General features: G+C 49.2%; 1 protein-coding gene across 1 annotated transcript in view; it reads right to left on the bottom strand.

Annotated features, from left to right (window-relative positions):
- ACAP3 (ArfGAP with coiled-coil, ankyrin repeat and PH domains 3) overlaps positions 1–23742 on the bottom strand; it is a 71258-nt gene that overhangs the window by 42132 nt on the left and 5384 nt on the right. The window lies entirely within an intron of this gene.

A 23742-nucleotide genomic window follows, 5' to 3' on the forward strand; every position in this document is an offset into this window, starting at 1 on the left:
CGTCACCGGGCAGATGTGACAGCGAGGGGCTGCCAGAGCCCAGCTGCAAAGGTCAGCAGGCCTCCCTCTCCAAGGGAAACATCAGCATGACATCAGCCACCTGCAGGAGGCATTCCCAGAGTCAGGAATGTGGCTCTGGAAGGATTTTTGGGAAGCCAGAGTCCAGCAGAGAGCCGTGCAAAGCTGAGAGCGCTCCCAGCAGAGCGCTCGGCTGCTGATTGCTTTAACCACACACCTGGGAATGTGGTCAGGCCTCCCACCACCCCCTGGCACCAAGGATTTGAAATCCAAATTTTATTCAGGGAGCTTCTTAGGCCTGTGGGATCAGGATTTAAAAGGTTGGTTCCTGTTATATTCCACCCAAGGTTTGAAAAAACCCAGCCCTGAGCTTGTGCCAGCTGCAGGGACAGGATTTGGAGGGACAGGAGCTGGTCCTGCTCTCAGGAAAAGGACACCCCCAATCCAAGGGGAACAGCAGAATTCCTGCACAAACCATCTGGATCTGTGCTAACTCTGAGGCTCTGGGTGTCTTCATCCCAGGAATATTCTCCAGTGAAAAACTGCTGGGTTGTCCATTCTTATTCCTCCAGCATCCTCCAGAATCCCAGCAGAATCCTAAACTCCCTCCAACTCCCTGGAAAATGAAATCCAGGCTGGAGCCCAATGCCCAGGGCTCTGGCTACCATCAATCTGCCACCACCAGCCCTTGAAAAACACAGCCAAAAAACAAAAATTAAAAAAAAAAACAAGGAGCTTTTCCATGGAATAACGTGGAGCTCCTGCTCTGCTGCCTCCCACGTGGCTGCCCCAGACAAACAGCAGCGTGGCTGTGCCCGGGGCAAAGCTTTTGGAAAGAAAAGGAATCATTAAAAAGGCTCTTTTCAGGCTTTTTCCCCTCTCTCAGCTATTTTTGTTCCCCGGGTTTGGGACTCGTGTGCCTTCATGCGTCGCTCTCCCGCTGCCAGATTCAATTTTTCCACTCGGTTTCCTCGTGCTGCTGATAGCTGGACACAAAAAGCAGCTTGGAAAGAGGGAAGAGCTGGTTTTTCCGGGAATGCTTTTCTTTCCAGGGAAGCAGGAGCAGCCATTGTGGAATCTGCAATCTGAAAGTCAGGCTGGCAGCAGATTTCCTGCCAGGAGATGGAGAGAGCATCTATAATTTACTCCCCATTTTTATCCCAGCCCATGGATAAATCTGGACTCTGTGGAGGAGGGAGACGTTTCTGGGGCTGGGATCTGCTGAGGGGGGAACACCAGGGGCTGTGGCTAAGAGGGCAAGAAATTTGAGCTTTTTATTTGGGGTATGGGCTTGATGGAAAAGGTTTGAATCCAAAGGCAGAGATGCCAGAGATTTACTTGGCTGGAATGGAGTCCTAGGAAGCAGAGGGGAACATTTATCCATCCTTTTCAGGTATTTTTATATCCCAAGGAAATTCCTGGGGAGAGGAACTCTGAGCCTGAGGTGAGGCTGGGGCAGCACAGCCACGCTTCCATTTGGAATAAGCTGGAAGTGAAAAGCAAAGGGATTCCAATATTCAATCCCAACTCCTCCCACACAGCCGCTCCTGCTGCTCAGGGATTTTTCTTTCTGCATCTCCTGATTAACACCTGATTTCCCATCCTTCACCACATCCAAGTCCATCCCTGGGTTTTGGGGTTTAAATTATCCTTTTCCTGCTTGCTGATGCAATTCCAGAGGCCACTGATCCTGTTTTCCTGGAGGAAAAAGGAATTTTTTGGTATTTCCTTGAGGAATACCAATTCCAGTGCCACTGCTCACAAGCTGAAGGCTCTGCCAGCTCCATTGCCAAATTTACATCCTCCCACTGCTCCCCCGGCGTGTCAGGGATGAAAGGCAGAGCCTTGTGAGTTACACAAGCAGCCTGAGGACCTGGAATGACTCCTCAGGGATGAGGAAATGCCACCTCAGCACTGCCGAGCTGCTCCATCCCCGGAGGAATCTGGGAATGGGAATCCACATCTGCTTCCCACCCATTCCCATTCCCATCCCATCCCACAGCGTTTGTGCCCCCTGAGCAAATCCCAGGAGTACTCCAGGATGCTCAGCACAGCCTCTCCCAGCTGCAGGAATCCAGCTCGGCCAAGAATGGGATCTTTTTACTGCAACAGAAATGGAATCAAGTGATGGGCTGATGGCTGGGCAGCCCGGAGCAGCTGGAGCCACAGCCTGGCTCCGTGCCCTGCGCGTTTCCTGATGTTCTGCTCTTCCTGCTGAAGCTCTGCCAGGCCTTTTTCCGGCAGGAGGGGAGGGAAAACAATCCCTGGCCTCATCCAAAGCCCTTCCCACTGAAGAGATGAGGCTCTCTCCTCTGCCAGGGAGAAAGCAGCAGCGATTCCCCGCAGCCCAGAGGGCTCTGTTTTGTGCATTCTGCTTTGTGTTTTAGAGAAACCGCTCAGAAACAGCAAAAATCCATCAAATGTGGCCAAAATCTCACTGGAAACATTTTTCTATTCCACGGGGATGAGAAAATTGAGCTCTAAGAATGGAATTTGCCTCCTCTGACTTGCTCCCAGCTCCAGCCAGGATCCCAATCAGCTGCATCCCAAAGGGATCCAGGGGAAGGATCCCTGGAAAACTGCTGCAGAGATCGAGCTGGTGGCAGCACAGGCTGAGGCTGGGGCTGTGTGGGAGGCCAGAATTGAATTTTCTAGGCTGTGCTTGGAGAGGAGAATGGACAAAACCAAAGGGAAAATGTTCCCCCGAGCGAGGAGCTGGGATAGGACAGCCACAAATTCTCTTTTTAGTTGGATTTTCACCACCTCTGGCTCCTGTAACAGCTTTAAAAAAGCTGGGTGGTGGCTGGAGCAATGATTAGATCTAACAGAGCTGGGACCCCTAAATTGATCCCATTTAGATCCCTAAATTGATCAAATCCCTTCCCACGGAGACTGTGAGCATTCCATGAGGAATCCACCTCTGGCAGGAGCCAGGGATTCTCAAGTGAGCACAGCCATGGATTCCATGGATAAATTCAGCATGAAATAATCTCCTTTTACCACAGCTGAGGCATGAAGTGATCAGCAGACATTCCCAGAGAGGCCTGGCTGCATTTTCCTGCTTTTCCTCCAGGCTGGAATAGCGGCCGTGCTTTGCTTGGCATTTCTTTGTTCCTTGACACCAACACAGGCAGAAACCCAACCCCAAAATGGGGATTAAAAAGCAATAAACGTGACCTGAAATTGCTCAGTTACCTCTGGCAACCACCAGGAGATGGGAAACAAAAGCATAAAAACTGTAATTCCCACTATTAAGTGTTCTAAAAGCGGCCACTCATCCTCCCAGCTGGCAAAGCTACCTTAATTAACCACGGCCTTCATTTTCCTTGGGAAGTGCAGTTGGTTTTCCTCCCTTTTCTGTCAGGGAAATTCAGGCACAATAACAGATAGACTGAGGGGTTTTATGGTCAGGAAAATAAAGAGGTTTTCTGCAGGGTGAAATGTGTGTGGGGAGGGCTTGTTTGGTCTCTCAAATGAGTGTTTAGACAGAAAATTGGACAGAAAATTATATAGAAAATTAGGCAAAAAGTTATACATAAAACCTCTCTCAGTCACCATCTAAAAAGCATCTCCAAGATCCTTCCTTGCCGAAGTTCCCCCCAGAGCAGCTCCAGCTCCTCGCAGCTCAGAGTGAGCTCATCCCAGTGGGATCCCAGCCAGCTCCCAGGGCAGTCAATGGGAAGAAATCCCTGCTGCAGGAGCAGGAATGCTTCCGGAGAGCTTCCCTCCCTCTTCCTGCACCACTGCCAGCTCCAGCTGATTTGTGGCTCTCCCATGTGGGAGCCAATTCCCACCCTAAAATCTCCTGTGTTCCCATAAAAGCCTCTCCCAGCTGGAAAGGAGGGAACCTGGAGCTCCCCGGAGCTGTTCCAGTTGTTCCCAGCTGTTCCCAGCATCCAAATCTCTCCCCCTTTGGATGGATCATGAATCAGGAGTGCCACAGTCAAAGCAGAGCTTTGGCACCTTGTGCTGCCAACACCTGAGTGAGGAATTCCTAAAAACCCCTTCCAGCAGGAATTCAGAGGGAATAAACCCCACTGGGTGAGCAGAGCTCTGGCACCTACTGAGGAATTCCTAAAAACTCCTTCCAGCAGGAATTCAGAGGAAACAAACCCCACTGGGGGAGCAGCAGCAGGAATGACTGAGATCCAGGGAAACTGCAAATCCCTGCCTTGCAGTGACAGCTCCCCCCCCAGAAACATCTTGCACAGCCAGGGAAAGGCTGAGTGAGCCTGATGAGGTTGGAAGGGAGCTTCTGGAATGCTCAGATCCCAGAAAATGTTCTTTATCCCGCCCTGGAGCAGCTGGAGCTCTGCTGAACCCAAATCAGGCTGCTACAAGATGTGGCACTGCAAGGATGCTCCAGATCTGCCTTGGTTAATTCCATGGGCCAGAGAGATTTCCATGGGATTTCCAGAGGTCAGGATAGGAGACAGGAATTCCTGAATCCTGTTCCTGGTGGCCACAGCATGCACAGGACCTCTACCACCATAAAGACTGAGAATAATTAATTCTTCCCCCTCTCACTGGAGGGTCTCATAAACAGCAGTAGCGAAATGCTCTGAAGTGGGTATGCAATTATTAGTATTAGTATTAGTATCAGTATTAGTATCAGTATTAGTATCAGTATTAATTCTGGCTGATTTCTATTTGAAACCAACGTCTGCCTCAGTGAGATGAGCTCTGCCTGAAATAAAAAGGGGGCTTTGGCACAAAACCAAAGCATTTCTCATCCAACTCCTCCCAGAACCATCAACAGCCTGACAGGGGCTCTGACAGCTGCCAACTGCCCCAACTTTCTCCAGAAATTCAAATAAAAGCGCTCCTTTAAGGAAAAGTGGATTAATTTGGGGGATTTTAAGCTCCACCTCCATATCTGTCTTCTGCCAGACACTGTTTTCAGAGGTAAAACGAGGTGAAAGCCACTCCTGGGATTTTTAGGTCGCTCTTTAGGTTTTTAGATAGTTTTGAATCGTTTATGAACCTCCCTAAACATCAATCGGAGAGCTCCTGAGCCCTCTGGTATCCACAATTCCCTTTCCTTCCTTTCTCTCCTTCTCTCCTTTTCCTTCCTCCCTCCCTCCCCAAGGATCAGTGCCCTTTGCATCCTCACGACCATGGCAGTGTCACCATGGCAACAGCTCCATGGTGACGGTATCCATAGCAACCCCATCCTGCCGTGGCCATGGTGAATTCCACGGATTTTTCCTCCTGGGAATGGCCCTGGAGTGCTCAGGGGATGAGTGCAGCCACAGGTGTGAGAGGATGAGGAGTGGGAATTCCGGATGACGTTGGAGGTGGGAGTTTGAGGAGAAAAGAAACGGAATTGACATTAAACAGCAGCTCAGCCTTCCCAGCTCACCTGGAAAATGAGGATTTGGGAGGGGAACAGAGGGAAATGCTGGATCAGAACTCCCTCCATGAATCCCAGCTGCTCCTGAATCCGCATCTCCCTGAAAACCTGGCTGGAGCCGGGTGTGTTTCACACACAGCTCACAGCTCAGGGAGGGGAATTCAAGCACAAAAATGGGGCTCAGCTTGAACATCAAAGACAAAAGGGCCCCTGAGCCCTGGGCCCAATTTTAAACTCGATTCCTGCTGGAAGAGTCAGCCCAGAACCAGGAAAAAGGGTTTTTCCTGCTTCTCCCAAGCACCCACACACGGGCCAGGCACAGCCCTGTCCCCTGCCCCTCTAAAAGCCACCAGCCACCACTTCCAAGGAATTCTAATTCCAATTTCCAATGAAACCAGGCTCCCCCATCACATTCCCAGCAATCCCAATCCTTAGCCCTTGCTCTTCATCGTCTTCAGAATCTGTGTCTTTGAGTTTCAACAGCAAGACCAGGAAAAACTGGATTAAAACTCATTCTGGGGGAAGAGCAGTGGCTTCAGTAGTGCTGAAACCCCATTTCAGAGCAGCCAATCTGAATTAAGGAATATCCTGAGTTGGAAAGGAGCCACAAGGACCAAGTTCTCCAAGTGTAAGTGATAAAGAACACGGAGAACAGAAATTAGAAATATTTGGTCCCCGCCGAAGCTCCTGATGGAGCTTAAAGAGCAAGGAGCAAAACAGAGAAAAGGATGTCCTAGTGGGCACGTGCCTCACTTCTCTGGCTGTGAATCAATGGGAAAATCCACAATTAGCACCAGGAGGGTGAAATCCTGCTTTTCCCATCCTTGGAAGATGAGATCCTGGGCTGGAAATCAGGGATTCCCGAGCTTGCTGCTCCCTTTGCTCCCTCTGGGTTCCTGGGAAAGCAGCCCTTGTCCCCATGTCTTTTATCCCCTTTTATCCCTGTCCCCAAGGCAAAAGCACCATGCGGTTCTTTGGGATGGATATCACTGCCCAGCCCGGGATAAAGGCTGGGAATGCCAGATTCCAAGGGTGGGGCTGTGTCCTCACCTCTCCCAGGCTGTGCCCCTGCCCCGGTGCCGCCCCGCCGGGGCTGCGGATGAGAGGCAGCGCTCCGGGAATTGCCAGGGATTTATTCCCGAGGCTCCGGTGCTGACACGGCCCCGCGCGGAGCTCCGGACTAACCCTGACCTACATTGGGAGCAGCCCCGCTGGAAACGGCCGCGAGTGATGCTCGAGTCAGCAGCGAGCGCACAGCTGGCCCTTCCCTGCCGCCTCTCCGGCTTTCTCTTCTTTTGCCTCTTTTCTCTTATTTTTCCTCTTTTCCTCCTGCCTCTTTCCTCTTATTTTTCTCCTTCCCCTTGCCTCTCAGTTTTTCTCTTATTTTTCCTCTTCTCTCTTATTTTTCCTCTTTTCTCTTATTTTTCCTCTTTTCCTGCTGCCTCTCCATTTTTCTTTTATTCTCCTCTTATTTTTTTCCCTTTTCCTGCTGCCAGTTTTTCTCTTCTTTTTTCTCTTTTCTCTTCTTTTATCTCTTTTCCTGCTGCCTCTCACTTTTTCTCTTCTTTTTTCTCTCCCCCACAAAAATTAGCCTGGGTTTGGAGCCAGAAGGGCAGGACAGCTGCAGAATCAGGGGAGCGTGCCTGTGGGTGGCTGAAGAATTGCAGAATTGACTGGGAAATGTGTGAACGTTAAACCCAGGCCTTAAATCACACCCTCCAAGTGACAAATTAAACCCTGCAGTTGAACCCTGCAGGCCTGGTCACAGATCTCCATCAAATTAAAGGACATCAGTAGGGATTAAATAGGATTTTAATTCAAAACCAAATCAGTTTCATGCAAAATAGGGCAGCCCTGCACCTTGCTGGTAACGGTGTGGTAAACTCAGGGCTTGTGACTCGCTGGAAACCCACAGAAAAGTTGTTTTGGGATTAAAGAAAGTTTCACCACTGGGTGAAAACCTTCTGAGAAACCCGACTGGAAAGAGCTGGAGTGAGGATTGTGTTTAGTCTGGGATGTTGTTGCTGGGGAGAAGGCTTTGTTTTATTCCTAAATATTCGCCCTGCCCCACACGGAGCACACAGAGCTTGGCAGGGCGAATATTTAGGAATAAATATCCAGAGCCTGCGTGCCTGGAACCTCCAGCTGGAATGCAGAGGGATCTCAGGGAACCACGGGAGCAGGGAACAGTCAAAGGACAAAAGCAGGGGATGCTGCAAGGCAGGAAGGGGCTGAGAAAATGATGCAGGGCAGGTTAGCAAAGAAGTGGGAGGAAATAAGGGAAAAGTGCTTTTGCTGCCTCTCCAGGGCAGAGTTTTGCCTCATCTGTGAAGCTGCTGATTGATTCCGGCTGGGATTGCAGCCCTCAGCTCCAGCTCTGCATCCTGGCAGCCAGAAAGACCCATGGCTTTGCTTCCTGTGCCACAGAATCCCAGAACCCCCAGGTTGGAAGAGACGTCCAAGATCATCGAGTCCAACCCATCCCAAATGCCTCATCTAAACCATGTCACCCAGTGCCACATCCCGGCTTTGTTAAACACGTCCAGGGATGGTGACTCCACCACCTCCCCGGGCAGACCATCCCAGCACTTTAGAAATCTCTCCAGAAAACACTTTTTCCTAAACCAACCTAAATCTCCCTTCCACTTTGTGCTCCAGAATCCCAGGCACCACCAGCCAGCCTGGGCTGGCTCTGCTCCCTCCTCATCCCCTCCCCATCCCCTGGAGAGCCAAACGGGAGAGAGCAGGGGGGCTGTGGTGAGGAATGGTGAGAAGGTGCCATTGAGAGAGGCAGAGCAGTGGCAGGTGTCCCCGGGGGCCAGGGCAGCGCTGGATGTCCCCTGGCTCTGGGCACAAACGCTCCCACATGCTCACACTCCGCTCTTGTTCCCAGGAACTCTGGGACAGGGAATCCTCTCTGTCCTGGGGCTCATCCTGCTCTGATTGCTGCTTGTCCTCAGCCTCTGCTGGCCGGCCTGGAGCGCGTGGCGTGCCCATGGGGCAGGGCCAGGCCGGCGTGGGGACAATGCCCTCCCTTGTGGCAGCCACCACAGGAGCTGCATTGTGAGCCCCACACTGGGGCTGTGTTCCCTTGGCTGCAGCCCCACCATTCTCCTGCTCCGTGAGATTTCCTGATCCTCTGCCAAGGCTGGGCCTCCTCATGCTGGGCTCAGCCTGCCCATTTCCCATCTCCTATCTCCCATCTCCCATTGTCCCTTGCCCATTTCCCATCTCCCTTTATCCCATTGTCTGTTATCCATTTCCCATCTCCCATTATCCCACTGTCCATTTCCCATCTCCCATTATCCCATTGTCCATTTCCCATCTCCCATTTCCCATCTCCCATTTCCCATTGTCCATTATCCATTGCCCATCTCCCATTTCTCATCTCCCATTATCCCATTTCCCACTGTCCATTTCCCATCTCCCATCTCCCATTGTCCCTCGTCCATTATCCCATCTCCCATTATCCCATTGCCCATTTTCCAGTGCTGGCACCCAGGGGTGACATTCCCAGCTCTTCCCACCCCATTCTACTCCCCAAATTCCTCCCTTCTGAACCCCACAAAGGGCCTGGATTGCCTGAAGAATGTGCTCCCCACCATTCTCCTGCTCTGTGAGATTCCCTGACCTTGACCAAAAAGATTTTCCCTGACCTTTCCCCCCATTCTGAGCTGGCAACACCCTGAGCAAGGAAAATCCTTCCCATGGCAGCTCGGTGGAGGATGGAGGAGCAGGATGGGGATTAATGTTGTTCTGGATTCATGGATAAGGGAACAATTACTGTGGCTGGGAGTCAGGGATGTTTGAGCACCCTGAAGCACTAAAAACCAGCTCCTATCACATCCTGAATCCTCACAGGAATCTGGGAATTAGGGGGGGAGCTGTGCCTTAGGCATAAAATCCCTGAGGCTCAGAAAGTGTTCCCTGAAATCAAACTCTGGAGGCTAAAAAACCCCAAAACTGTTATTATTCTATTAAATAAATATTATTGCACCCCAACCTGTGTTTGCCCCAGAACCTGATAGGGATGGGAAGATATCGAGGGGGAGAGTCACAAAAAAGTCTTGGAAAGGGATTTTCAGAGCAGGAACTTGGTGGGTGCAGAGGGATTCAAGCCCAAAAATACAAAATAACTTTGGGTTTTGGCTTATCTAAGCCTGTTCTACACCTAAAACCACCAAATAACCTTGGTCTTTGGCTTTTCTAAGCCTGTCCTACACCTAAAAATACCAAGTAACTTTGAGTTTTGGCTTATCTAAGCCTGTCCTACACACCTAAAAACAATAAGGAACTTTGGCCCATCTAAACCTGTCCTACACACCTAAAAACATCAAATAACTTTGGCTCATCTAAGATGGTCCTACACCTAAAAACACCAAATAATTTCGGGTTTTGGCTCATCTAAGCTGGTTCTACACCTAAAAACACTGAATAATTTCAGGTTTTGGCTCATCTAAGCCTATCCTCACACCAAGGTGTTTAAAGAGTTTGTAAAGTTTAGGATGACTCAAATTAACAATACCAATTACTCAATCCCAGTTCCTCTCTCTCCTTTCTGAGAACACACACATTTCTTTCTGCTCGCTCTGCCCTTCCAGCGGCACATTCTGAGCAGGACAATGTCTGGAGAGGTTTCCTCCTGCTGCCAGAAGAAACAAAATCTTGGATGAGGGAGAAGAGGGGGCTGGCTTTGGCCTGGGCTCTGCAAACGCCTTTTCTCCCCTCTTCCCACTCCCTTCTTCTCCTCTGATTCACAAGGAAACTGCAAAGCAGACTCAGGGCTGGATTGGATTTGGGCTTGTCAATGTTCTGGGGGTTTTGGGTTTTTTCCCAGACATTCATTTCCACCCCCACCAGCCTTCCCTCTCCTCCCTTCATCCAAAAAAACTCTGCAAACTTCCAGGAGTGTAAAAACAACCCAAATCTCATGTTTAATTACCTTGTATTTCATTACCAGCACTGGGAGTGATAAAGGCAGAATTAAATGTTCTTGTTTGGTTCAATGCTGCTTAATTTGATTTATTTTAAGCTTTACAAACCCTTTAAACACCTTGGTGTGAGGACAGGCTTAGAAAAGCCAAAGATCAAGGTTATTTGGTGTTTTTAGGTGTAGGACAGGCTTAGATAAGCCAAAACCCAAAGTTACTCAGTGTTTTTAGGTGTGCAGGACAGGCTTAATAAGCCAAAGTTACTCAGTGTTTTTAAGTGTGCAAGACAGGCTTAGATAAGCCAAAACCCAAAGTTATTTTATATTTTTGGGCTTGAATCCCACTGCACCCCCCCAAGTTCCTGCTCTGAAAATCCCTTTCCAAGACTTTTTTGTGACTCTCCCCCTCTATATCTTCCCATCCCTATCAGGTTCTGGGGCAAAATCCAGCAGAACCAATTAAATATTCCCCCTTTCCTTGCTTTTTGAACGTATTTTATAGACTCCAGCCTATTTGCTTGATAATGGGATTGAAAGGGATTTTTTTCAAATTTCACAAACCACCCATGTCTTTCCATAGGCATTGAAGTGCTTTTAAAATTCCCCCACCGGCTCTAAAATGAGATTAATTCCCCATCTAACAAAGAATTGAGGGAAAAACTCTGTTAATGCTCATTTACAAGCTCTGGGTGATACAAGGATGGATTAATCTGAGTGGAAAGGCTGAAAAAATCTCCTGAAAACATTGGGAAGGAGTGACAGGGTTGATCCAAGGCTTCCTTTCCTTGGGAAACAGGTCCTGCTCAGGGCTGAGTGGGAGGATCACATATCAAAGGTTTGGTAAAGGGAAAAAAAATGTATTTTCTGGAGAAAAAGAAGTATTTTTTGGTGAAAAAAAGAGTGATTTATGGATTTTTGGATTTTAATAAGGATTTAATAAGGATTTTTGGGGGGAAAAAAAGGTGCTTTATGGAAAGAAAAAGAGTAATTTTTTTGGGGAAAAAGGAGTTTTATAAATAAATATAAGGTTTTTTTGAGAATAACAAAAGTGTTTTATGGAGAAAAAATATGTTTTATGGAGAAGAAAATATTTTCTGGAGGAATAAAAGGTGGTTTATGGAGAAAAAAAAGGTATCTTCTGGAAAAAAAAGTATTTTCTGAAAGAATATTTTGGTATTGGGAAGTCCTGATTTATCAGACTGAAATATTTCGTGAGGCATGGTTGGGATGAGCGATATTCCATTGGGAAGGGAAAGATGGAGCACTAAGTTGTAAAGAGAAAATGTCACCCAAGGAAAAAACATAAGGTCAACAGCCAAAGCAAGGAAAGAATTGATCCAGCTGATCCCTCATCCATAAAAATCAGAACATGACACAAGGTTTGGGTTGAAAGGGACTTTAAAGCTCATCCAGGGATGTCTTCCACTATCCCAGGGAGCTCCAAGCCCTGTCCAACCTGGCCTGGGACACTCCTAGGGATGGGAATTCCATGGAATCCACCCTTCATGCTGCCTGACAGACAAATACAACCCAAAAGCTGAAAACTGCTCATCAAAACCAAGCTGGAAACGATTGGAAAAGGACTGGGAGTTGGGAGGAAATCCAGATGTTCCCAAGCCTGCAGCTGCTCCAGAGCGGATCCAACAACAAATGTTCACACCCAGGGTGGAGAAACGGCTCTGCAGGGCTGAGGAGACGCCATTCCCTGCCCACCTCCCACATTCCCTGCCTGGATTTTCAGTGGGAATGCAAAAGAGCAGGAAAACTGCAGAGCAATGCACAGCCAGCATGGGAGGGAACATCTCCAGCCGCTGCAGTGGAGCCTCAGCTGCGTTTGATTTAATTAGCAGAAGCCTCGTTAGCCTCGGGATGCATCAGCTCTGGCAGGAGTGCTTTGAAAGGGCCTTTTCTCCAACATCTTCTGGGCTGATAATCCCATTGCAAAGATTAACAAAGGCAATGTTTCACCACGTGCCTCTGATGCCACACCAATTTTTTGCCTTTTCTTTTATACACCTTTTGTGTATTCTCAATGCCCTTAACGTGTATGCTTGTAACTCCTTAAATCTGATCATTTAGCACAGTCCTGGTATTCTGTTAAACCAGAAAACCAAAAACCAACCAAAACAACCAAAAAACAATGAAAACCAAACATCCTAAAGGCCTTGCAGTTTGAGTTTAGAGGCTGCAAAGCCCTGCACTGCCTTGGAAAACCAAAGTCCCCTCCAAAATGCATCCTATAAACTAAAATTAAGCCCAGCTCTGTTTGTTTTGTATTAATAGATGTTTGGTGAGGAGGGAAAAAGTAACTTATGGAAATGTTAATGCTAATATTTTATTCTAATTTTTCTTCTTATTTTAATTCTGTTAATAAAGTTTTTTTCATACCTTTTAAATGTTAAACCTATTTTACCCTCCTCCTAATTCATATCTCACAACAAAAAATAAGTAAATAATTTTAATCAGTACACTAGCAATTTTAGCCAATACAAAACCCGCTACATTATTTAGTACATTAGCCAAAAAACTCAAATAAACAAACCTAAACCACTACACCATCCAAGAAAGAACACTTCAAGATAAGGAAATACCTCATTCAAGCCTCTCACTGAGGTATCTTTATTAAATATGCTAATTTGCAAAATCTAGAAAATGGTATATGCGATCTAATCATGTATATCCATTTCAACATACTCCACCTTAACAAAGTATTGCACCATAAAAATCCTCATTAAATACCAAGATAATAACCCTTTATCCCTTAACCGTGTCTAACTCTTAATTTTAAGACCAAGGAAAAGGCATCACCTCATTCAAAGGAAGGGAGGGAGGGGAACAAACCCCACATCTGCCACAAAGTGCTGCCAAAATACTCCCACAGGCTGGATCTCCTCCTCCAGAGCCACTTTTGTGGCAATCCAGCAGGGAATCCACAGGAATCTCACATTCCAAGCCGAGGATGCCGCTCAGGCACGGTCACCTGCCCTGGTTTTGGGCTGTACCCGCAGGGGAGAGGTGGCGGGAGAAGAGCTTTTGGCTCTGAGAGGAGGCAGCTTGTGCTTGGAGTCCCTGATCCATGGAATATCCCTTTATTTCCCAGTGTTCTGCACAGCCAACATCCTCTCCCTCCACTGAAAAGTTGGGAATGCAGAGCCCTGAATGACGGGAAAAATGTCCTGGGAAGAGATGGAACAAGGAAAGGATTTGGTGCCTGGGTTTGATTTGAGGCTGAGTCAAGGCCAAGCCACGGCCCTGGATTCTCCATCCCTGAGATCACACAGGCCTGGACTGGAAAACAACCCACAAAAACTCCTCAGATCTGGTGGCTCTGACACACCAAGAAGCCCAAAAAGCACAAAATTCAGCCTTTCCCCCACCCAGAACCAAAGGGGATTTGAGTTGTTTTGGGATTAATGCTCCAACAGGGTTTTTCCTCTATCCCAAGCACAGGAATGAGCCAACATCACCACAAAATCCCCACGTTCTCCTGAGGAAAATGCAGAACAACACCCAGTTTTGGTTCTATTGCCACATTTCTGAGGTTCTCTGTCAAGGCCCGAGCTCAATTTCAGCCCTAGGCCAAGGCTGAAATTAGGCCAAGCCTTAACACGGCCTTTGCTCATGGTGTGAAGGCTTCCTGCTCATCCAGATGATCCAAAATCAGGAAAAAGGAATAGATGGAGGTTTTTTGGTGTAATAACACCCAAACCTCTGCTCCAGAGAAACAGAAATCATTCCCGAGGTGCTTTGGGCCTGGTCTGGCGCTCAGGGTGTTCCCAGCTCTCCCTCAAGGCCTGATCCCACAGCTCTGATCCTTCCCAAAGTTTTTCAATCAGCCTGGAAATATCCCCAAACCATCCCAGAGCTGTTTGTGCTGATCCTCGTTTCCCTTTTCTGCCCAGAAGTGACAAAGCAGGCGGCAGCTCCCGCCTCGCATTCCGCAGAGCCCACAGGAAACCATAAATCACTGGGAAAACACAATCCAGGGAGAACGCGCAAAAATCCAACCGCCAGCATGGGCTGAGGGAGCAGGGGAGCAGCAAAAGCAGCAAACCATCAGAAAGCAGGCGCTACAGCACACTTCCACTTTGGGAGGGGTCCTGCTCCAAAAAAATAGAGGAAAATTGAGGGGGCAACAGAAATTTCCCCCTTTTTCCAAGGAATATTTATAGGCACAAATATCTCTTTTTCATCTCTTGCCACCACCCCACTACCTCTTCTTACTATTAAATTAAATAATAATTGGAAAATAATAATAATAACAATAACAATAACAACAATAATAATAATAGTAATAATTGTATCTTTTTTAACCCTTTAGGCAGGAGAGGGTTAAACCTCCCCTGCCCATGTCACCTGGCAGAGGTCATTAATACTAATACTCATACTCATACTCATACTCATACTAATACTACTACTAATAAAAAAAATTATCTTGTTAAATCCTTTTTGGAGGAGAGGGTTAAGCCCTCCAAGTGGCACCTGACAGAGGTCTCAGGTGGCTTCAGGGACACGGAATGACCCTGCCAAAGGCCAGGCTCCAGCAGGATGGGGCTGTGGGGTGGGAGGAAAAGCTGAGATCAGTTTGTGTTGGGAGGGGAGTGGGAGAGTCGGGGAGGATCTGCCTTGGTTGGGCTCCTGGAGCCTGGGGCTGCTCCATTGACCCGTTTGGGTCCCCAGCTGCCCTGGCAGGGTCAGTGCCACCTGCCTGACCATGGCAGCACAGTGCCACGGCATCCAAAGGATTCCTGGCATTCCTGGGAGCCTGGCTGCCCCACAAAGGAGAGGTTGGTTCAGTGTAGAGTCTCTGCATCCTCAGTGGGATCATCCCCAAAAACCTCCTGGAAAATCTGGGATAGACCTGCTCCATCAGCCCCCAGGACGAGGCTTTAGGCAGCAAGGATCTGCTTTGTTTAGAGGTGACTGGTCAAAACAGCTGAGCTTTGCTCTGGCCCAGATAATTCTATTTATAGCAAGAGTTATGCTAATTCCACACAGATCTAATCCACTGGCACTGCTGCAGGAATAATATTTTCTGCTACCTGTCCTTTCAACCACCCTGAGCAGCCAGAAAACATTAAATTCTCCAATCACCAGCACTGTGTTCTGCATCTGATTCCCTTTCCAGACATCTCCATTCCCTGCTGATTTCCTCCCTCTGGAAATTGCTGGTTCACTGCAAAATTTACACTGTGCTTTGGAATAAGTGGGAGAAACCCAGGTAAAAACAGCTTGTAAAGGTAATTTTAAAGCCACTCATATTTAAGTCACTAAAAAAAAAAGCAAAATTGAATTATCACCTTACCAGAGGCTCATTGTAGGTTTTGTAAAGAATAATTCATTTACTGCCCCTCTTGTGAGCTAAGGAGTATGGAGGGGATTTAACTCATCATTAAAATGTCCCTGTCCTTGGGATAAAGGTTTTTTTCCCTCCCACCAATTGCTTAATGGAGGAATGGTAATAAAGAGCTGTTTTTAGTGGTTGGGGTCTCCTGGTTTTGCTCCAGGATAATGGAATAAGCTGGATTTCTAATCTTGACTAAAATCTCTCCACAGATGGCTGCGGGCACCATGCAGATGTGTGAGGCTGTGATCATGGGAGCAGGAGAGAGTTCCCTGCAGGAAAAATCCAGGTGGAACAGCAGAAACTCAGATGGTGTGACACCAAAATCATCTCTCTTCATTGTTTTATTGTCTTCTGGTTTGTTTGTTTGTTTTTTTTTAAGGCCTGCTGAAAAATCTCTTCTTCATTTCAATGATTGCTCAAAACTTAAATTTTTCATTGAGTCCACCAGCTCCAGCTCCTTTCCCACAGAGCTCCAAGTACCACCAGACCCAAATCCTTTCTCTCTAATGCCCAAATCTGGTTTTCACTTCACAGACATTTCCTGGTGTTTGGAGTTTTGTTTTTCCCATTTTTCACAGAGGTTTAAGCAGGGACACAACCCCTAAATTAACTTTTCTCTGAGGTGGAGATTTGTGTGCCCAAACTCAGCTCTGGCTTTGGCAGCAGCGCCCAGAACATTTCTGCACAGCTCCACAAAGCTCCAGTCTCTGTCTGGAACATGTTAAATGTCAGTTTACAGCTCCTACCCTTCCCTGAGACACTGGAGGTGGATGTTTAGACAAGGCTTTGAAGCAAGATGAGTAAGATTTCGGAGTTTGGTTGCTTGGTGTGTTCAGTTGACTTTTTTGCATTAATATTTAGCAAAAACCTGGCAGTTTTCAGGTGACATGATATGGGGGTTTTTATGCACACAAAATTCCCAGTGTTTCTTCTCATTTCTCTTCCGATTTTAACAACTTGGAATTGGAATTTAATCAAGTATATGAGTTTACTGAGTGTTTTTCTCCGTGACAGCCAGCCCAAGTTCCTGCAGCATCGAGGAGCTACTTGGGGAAGGTCACTAGGATTAGATGACCTCCAGAGGTCTCTTCCAACCTCAATTACTCCAGGATTTAATGGCTTAAAGATGAAATCCTTCCTTAGCCCTCCTAATGCATTCCTTATGTCATGGATCTGATGATAACAGTTTTTTGCCCAGATTCTCTTTGGCAACTCCCAGCCAAACCTTCCAGGAGCGTCTGGATTTCTCCAGGCCCAGCTCTGGGTGTAAAACAGAGGGGAAAAGCTGCACTGAAGGCATTTTAATTTCCACCACCCCTCACTGCAGCCCAGAGGGCAAATCCTGACAGAAGCCGCAGCAAATTATTTCCTAATTGTGCCCTAGGGCTTGAGCACCTTCCCAAATCTTGGGAGAACAGGGAAGCAGAGCAACAATGCCAGAGTTCTGCTGAATTTCCATGGCTGGTCTGTCAGGGGGTGTGAAAAGGGGAATCCCAGTTAAAAAAGAAGGATTTGGAGAGGGCAGGTGGGTCTGGCTCCCTCCTCCCCAGAGCTCTGTGGTGGATTCAGAACAGCAGAATGAAGATTTCCGAGCAAACTGTGGTAAAACCAGCAAGAAACAGAAAGCCCTGTGGGGTTCTCTGCCCTGACTGACAGAAATCCCACAGTGGACTTTCACACTGCTCCATCCTAAGGGCAGAGGGGTTCTCCTCTTGCCAGAGTCATCAGTTAATTAAACATTTCTTGATTAATTAACACTGTTCTTGTGCCTTTCAGCTCACTGAGAGTCATTTCTCAGCTCAAACCTGAGCTGGGCACCTCCACATGATGGATTCTGCCCATGGATCATTTCCCAAGGGTGTTTAGTGCTGCTGGGTGGGCAGAGAACTGACAGAGATCACCTGCTCAGCACCACCCAGCAGCTCCCACCTCGAGCTCACAGCAGGAATTTATCCCTGGTTCCAGGCCCAGCTGGATCCCCACCTTCCTCTCTGCTCTGAATATTCTTTTTGGGTGTTTTTTTGCAGGAGAACAGCACAGCTGCAGGGTTGATTCAGCAGCAGGTGATTTTAGCAGGAGATTTTAGCACCACATCTCCAACATGCTGTGAGGAAAATCACACAGAGTGAGAGATGCTGGCCTGGACAACAGGGAAACTGCACAGCCAGCACTGAACACAGGAATATTCTTTTCCTGAGCTGAAGAAAGACTCATTATGTGCCACGAGACCCTTTAGATGACATTTGTTTGCTTTCTTTGACAAGCAAAATGGATTCATAAAAAAAAAAAAAATAAATAAAATTGCCTCAAACAGTTCTGTCTTCTCCCCAAGTGACCTTGGTGGCATCCGTTTACCCACAGGGCTGGAGGAGCTCCAGCAGCTTTTGTTGAGACTTCCCCCAGTCCACAGAGGAGCTCAGGCCCCCTCCCCCAGCAGGGACCTCTTTCAGCATTAAATGCTCTTTATTTATTTTATTTTTTTTTCCTGTTTTTCCCCTCCCTCCCTCCCCTGGGCCTTGGCTGGAGTTGGAGCTCCCCAACCTCTGGGCTCGCTTTGTTTGGGGCTGAAAAGGCTTTTCCTGTGTCGTGTCCTGCCAGAAGCAGCCAAGCTCCTGCCGTCCCAGGCTCCTGCTGAGGGACCCAGCAGGGCAGGCCCCTGCCCCTTCCCCAGCAGAGCTGGGTGGCACTTGGGTGACAAGTGACAACCTGGCACCCTCCCAGAGGCGCCAAATGGATTTTGCTGTGCCCCAGTGCCATGAAATTGGGATTTTTTTTTCCAGTGCCACAACCCTTTCCTAAAGGGATGGGACTTTACGGGGCTGCTGGGGGAATGTGAATAAAAGTCCCAGAACTCCTCATCCCTTACTTTTATTTATTCCTCTCAGGGATTTGGTACAGTCCATTCTTCAAGCCCTGACACCTCTCCTGAGGGAATGTGGCTGTGGAATTAATCTCCAGAGGAAAAATAAGTGCCTCAACAATGCAGCTTTGGGAAAGGACACTGTGGAGCACAGCTGAGGGGATTTTCAGCAGCCTCACGTGCTTTGTGAGCTCTCTGTGAGCGGCCATGTGCTGGACTGTCACATCCCTCCGAGGGCCTGAATCACCTCTGCAGGATGAGCATCCCCGTCCTGCCGCATTCCTGCGTTCCCAAGCTCACAGAAAAACCCAAATTGTTGAGGGAAGAGGGAATCATCAGGCAGGAAACAGGGATCAGGGCTTGGAGTGAAATTAAAGCGTCCTGAGTGTGCTGAGTGAAGGCAGAACAGAGCTGTGGGAGCTCTGAGGAGAGGAAAAGAACTGCAGCACCAAGTCCAGGGGCAGAGCAACAGGAGGCAGCCCTGCAGGATCCACAGATTTCCATCCTCCACGTGGAGGATCCAGCTAAAAACCTCCACTCCTTGATTTCCTGGCATCCCACACATTTCTCCACCCCCACAGCTCAGGTGAAAGCTCAGGGAGCTGAGGGAACGAGCGGAGATGAAAGCCCACGAGCCTGGAGCTGACATCTTCCCATCCCATCCCCACACAAATCCCAGCCTGGAGTTTTCCAGGGTCTCAGCCCTGTTTACTGATCTGGCATCATCCCACATTTTCGTGCTTTATCTCCCGATTCAGATGAGTCAGTAGCACATCAAGAGCTTGCCTCGTTCCAAACACCCCGGCTCAATCTGTCTCGGATTCCACTCTGGGAATAAAGGCAGGATGTCCCTCCACAGAAATGTCACTTTGCTGCCTCCCCGTCCCCCAAACACCGGTGGGCAGATCCCTGCAGCTCCGGGAGTGCCAGCAGGAAATCTGGGAATGGGGAAAGTGTGGGGAGGGTGGGGAAATGTGGGAAAAGGGAAAGGAGAAAGAAAAGGAGGGGAAGGGAGAGGGGAAGGGAGAGGGGAAGGGAGAGGGGAAGGGAGAGGGGAAGGGAGAGGGGAAGGGAGAGGGGAAGGGAGAGGGGAAGGGAGAGGGGAAGGGAGAGGGGAAGGGAGAGGGGAAGGGAGAGGGGAAGGGAGAGGGGAAGGGAGAGGGGAAGGGAGAGGGGAAGGGAGAGGGGAAGGGAGAGGGGAAGGGAGAGGGGAAGGGAGAGGGGAAGGGAGAGGGGAAGGGAGAGGGGAAGGGAGAGGGGAAGGGAGAGGGGAAGGGAGAGGGGAAGGGAGAGGGGAAGGGAGAGGGGAAGGGAGAGGGGAAGGGAGAGGGGAAGGGAGAGGGGAAGGGAGAGGGGAAGGGAGAGGGGAAGGGAGAGGGGAAGGGAGAGGGGAAGGGAGAGGGGAAGGGAGAGGGAGAAGGGAAGGGAAGGGAAGGGAAGGGAAGGGAAGGGAAGGGAAGGGAAGGGAAGGGAAGGGAAGGGAAGGGAAGGGAAGGGAAGGGAAGGGAAGGGAAGGGAAGGGAAGGGAAGGGAAGGGAAGGGAAGGGAAAGGGGCCTCCTGCTCAGACTGTGCCAGCATAGTGGTGGCTGTTTCCGACATCCCGGGACGAGGTCATGGCGCAGGGACAAACCCTCACTTCCTGCCAAAAGCTGGGTTTATTGGAGAACAAAGCAGGGAGACTGCACAGAGGCTGAGCTGTGGGAACCAGCACTGTGTCCCTGAGCTGGAACGGAGCCCTAAGCGACAGGGCCTACAGGGCTGCTCTTGAGGACATTTCTGCATCCCCAACCCTGCCGAGCTGGCAGCACCCTGGGGATGCTGCACTAAGGCCTGGCACAAGCCCTGGGTGCTGAGAAAGGCCCTCTCCCTGTGTGTGCGGGGCATTTTATTCCCATCAAATACCCTCTGACCTTATCCCAATGATTCCAAGCCCTGGAAGCACATCTGTGTTTATACACGTCCCCACACGCCGGTGCTGTGAGTAGCAGCATTTCCCAAAGAGAATGGGAATGATTAAGCCCTGCTGGAGCGTGCTGGAGCAGCCTGGGGATGCAGGGAAGGATTATCTCACTCTCTGATATGATATAATCTGTTTAGATGGTGCCACTCGATGCTTATTTAAGGACTGAGTGAGCTCTTGGCTCTGGGACGTGCCACCCATGAGCTGTGACATCAGCTCTGTAATCCCCGGGAATGAGGGCCCTTCCCTGGGAATGATCCCGCTGGGATGTTTGGGATGTGCACACGTGGGGCTTATCCCACTGTGGGGCCACAGAATCCCAGGGTGGGAAAGCCCTGAAGGCCACCCAGCTGTGACTCAGCCCCACCTTGTCACCAACCTTCCTTGGATACCTCCAAACCTCCCTGGGCAGTTCCAATACCTGACCACCCCTTTCCATGGAGAAATTCCTCCTGATGTTCACCTGGACCCTGCCCTGGTGCAGCCGAGGCCGTTTCCTCCCACCCCGTCTGTATTCCCTGACAACTGTCATTGTCAGCTGGGAATTGAGGAGAACAAGGTCCCCCCGATCCCCCTGTTCTCCAGGCAGGATCAGTGATGCTGAACTCCATCAGGGCAGCAGAACGCTCTCCTCCCCTCAAGGAGAGGCCAAGTCAACTTTTCCTGCAGAGGAAGTGAAGCAAGACAAGAAGCTGAGGTGTGGGAGGCTCTGTGAACGTCCCACACTGCGTTTGTTTGGTTAACCTCAGATCCCGTGGGTTCAGAACACACCTACAGCCTCTCCAGGCTTTTTTGCTTTTTTTATTCCCTGGTCTTTCCTTCCTGTAAATCAAAGTCTCTGAGCTGAATTCTGTCCTTTATAGAAACAGCAGCCAGAGGAGACAGCAACATGCAGAAATCAACAGAAATGAAGCGACTTGTGGATGTGCTGCTTCAACACAAACCCTCTTCAAAAAGCCAAAACAAGCACCGACCCAGAGAAAAGCCTGGAATCCTCTCCCAAGAGCTCATGCAGGGACAATTCTCTTGCTTCATTGGCTGCTTTGGGGAGCAGTGAGGAGTAATCAGCTCCTGCAGCAACACGTGGGGCTCACTCAGGGCTGCCCTGACCCCTCTGGGCTTTTGTGTCCCTGGGTTTGGCAGGACAGACCCTGCACCCACCACAGGCTGGGCACAGCCAGGAGCTCAGCATTCTGAGGAGGAGCACAGGATTCCTAAATCCTTCCAGAGCCTCCAGCACACCTCCTAATCTGTTTTATTGCACTACAGACCCTTTTCCCTCCCTCCTAGCAGCTCCAGCAGCAGCAGCAGCAGAACACGACCCTCTTTTCCCTCGCTGGTGTCCATGCTGGGGACAGTGACTGCTGCCAAGGGCAGCCCTGGCTGGGCTGGGAACCAGGCGGGCTGCAGCTGGGCATGGATGCAGTGGAGCTGCAGGAAATCAGCCCCCACCCTCCTGGCAGGAATTATTGTTCATTATCCCAGCACTGCTGCCTTGTCCTGGGGGTCCTGCAGAGAGGGAGGCTGGCACACACAGCCTGGAGCTCGTGCTGGGCTGGGAGCTGGACTCCATGGTCCTCGTGGTTCCTTTCCAACTTAGTCTGTCATTCACCTCCAATTCACCTCTAATTCACCTCCAATTAACTCCCAATTCACCTCTAATTCACCTCAAATTAACTCCCAATTCACCTCCAATTCACCTCTAATTCACCTCAAATTAACTCCCAATTCACCTCCAATGCCCCTCTAATTCACTTCCAATTCATCCCAAATTAATCCCCAATTCACCCCCAATTCACCTCTAATTCACCTCCAATTAATCCCCAATTCACCTCTAATTCACTTCTAATTTACCCCCACAGCCTGGGATTAAGGAATACAATTCCCATTGCCCCAACACTCTCCAGACAGGGAATTCTGCCCCTCAAATTCTTGCCCATTCCAAGATTTTAACCCTGCAGCACCCCAAAGAAGGGAAAGCAGCGATCACAAAGCTGCTGGAAGGTTAAAAATCTCATTTTTCCATGCTGGCCATGTTTCTTCCTTCCCTTCTCCCTCCAAGCCTGCAATTGCTGTCAAAAAGGGAACAAACTCAGCTCCTGGTTCCCCTTCCTCTCCCCACAGTAACACTGAGCAGTCTGTTTTTTTATCACTTCCTCTCCTCCACCCTCATTTTTGGAGCAAAACTTTACCTTAGATAGGAACCACCTCAGCTCTGGGCAGAGCCAACAAATCCCTGTGTGGAACAAACACTTGGGGAGCTGCACTCAGCAAATGCCTGGAATCACAACCCAGTCCTGAGAGAGAGGAGAGCTGCAAGCAAACAAGCAAGAAAACCCTCAAGGCCTAGAGAAACATTTCGTCCTGTCCTCAAAATTCAACCAGACTTGGACTGCAGGTCCTTTTCAAGGGCTCTTTTCTTTATCCCAGACAGCCAAGCTCACCCCGGCAGCAGCAGCCTGGCTTGATTTTAAGCAAAGCCAGAAAAGCTCCTGGTTCTGTGGCCTTCCTGCTGCTGAAAAAAAAAAAAAATCATCCTGTGGCTGAAATTTCATAGTTATGAAACCAGGCTTTAAAGGGACCAGTGCTGTTCCAGAACAGCCTGGGACTTCAAAGTTTGGGTTTCATTCCTTCCTCCAGAACAGCACTTCAGGACCTTTCCAGCCCAGTTTCAGGTTGGTTTTGGGTTCAGGAATTGTGATTTTGTAATTTGATTTTGAAAAGGAGGGTGGCAAGTGCTGTGTGGGAGCTTGACAAACGTGGGGACAGCCAGGGACAGCTGCAGCCAGCCCAAAATCCCTCCTGCAGCTCTGGTTACAGCTTCCAGCCTTCCTCCCCTCAAATCATCCATGGCACAAACCCTTTCCAGCGTTCAGCTGTTCACTGCTAAGCCCTTCCACCAAACTGGGAGCCTTCAGCCTCACTCCCTCTGCTCTGATGTGTCCCACAAAGCAGGAATCACTGGGAAAAGGGGCCCACAGGATCCCCCAGCGTGCGTTTAACGAACTCTGGAGCTGTAATGGAATTTGCAGAGCCCTGATCCCTACATTAGCAGTGCTTTATTCCTTATCCAGCGATTACAGGGCACGCCTGCACCGCCCTCCTGATGGCACAGAACTCTTCAAAAAGCCCCAGATTAACGGGGGCTGTGTCACTGAGAATGCTCAGGGACGCCTGGCACAGCAGAAAAATCAGAAAAGTCCTCCAGGCACAGCCCAGCAGAAGGATTCTCCACTGGATGATGCTGCTGAGGCCAAAAACCCCATCCTGCCT

The sequence above is a fragment of the Poecile atricapillus genome, chromosome 22, assembly GCF_030490865.1.
Source record: "Poecile atricapillus isolate bPoeAtr1 chromosome 22, bPoeAtr1.hap1, whole genome shotgun sequence".
In the NCBI taxonomy this organism is placed as follows: Eukaryota; Metazoa; Chordata; class Aves; order Passeriformes; family Paridae; genus Poecile; species Poecile atricapillus.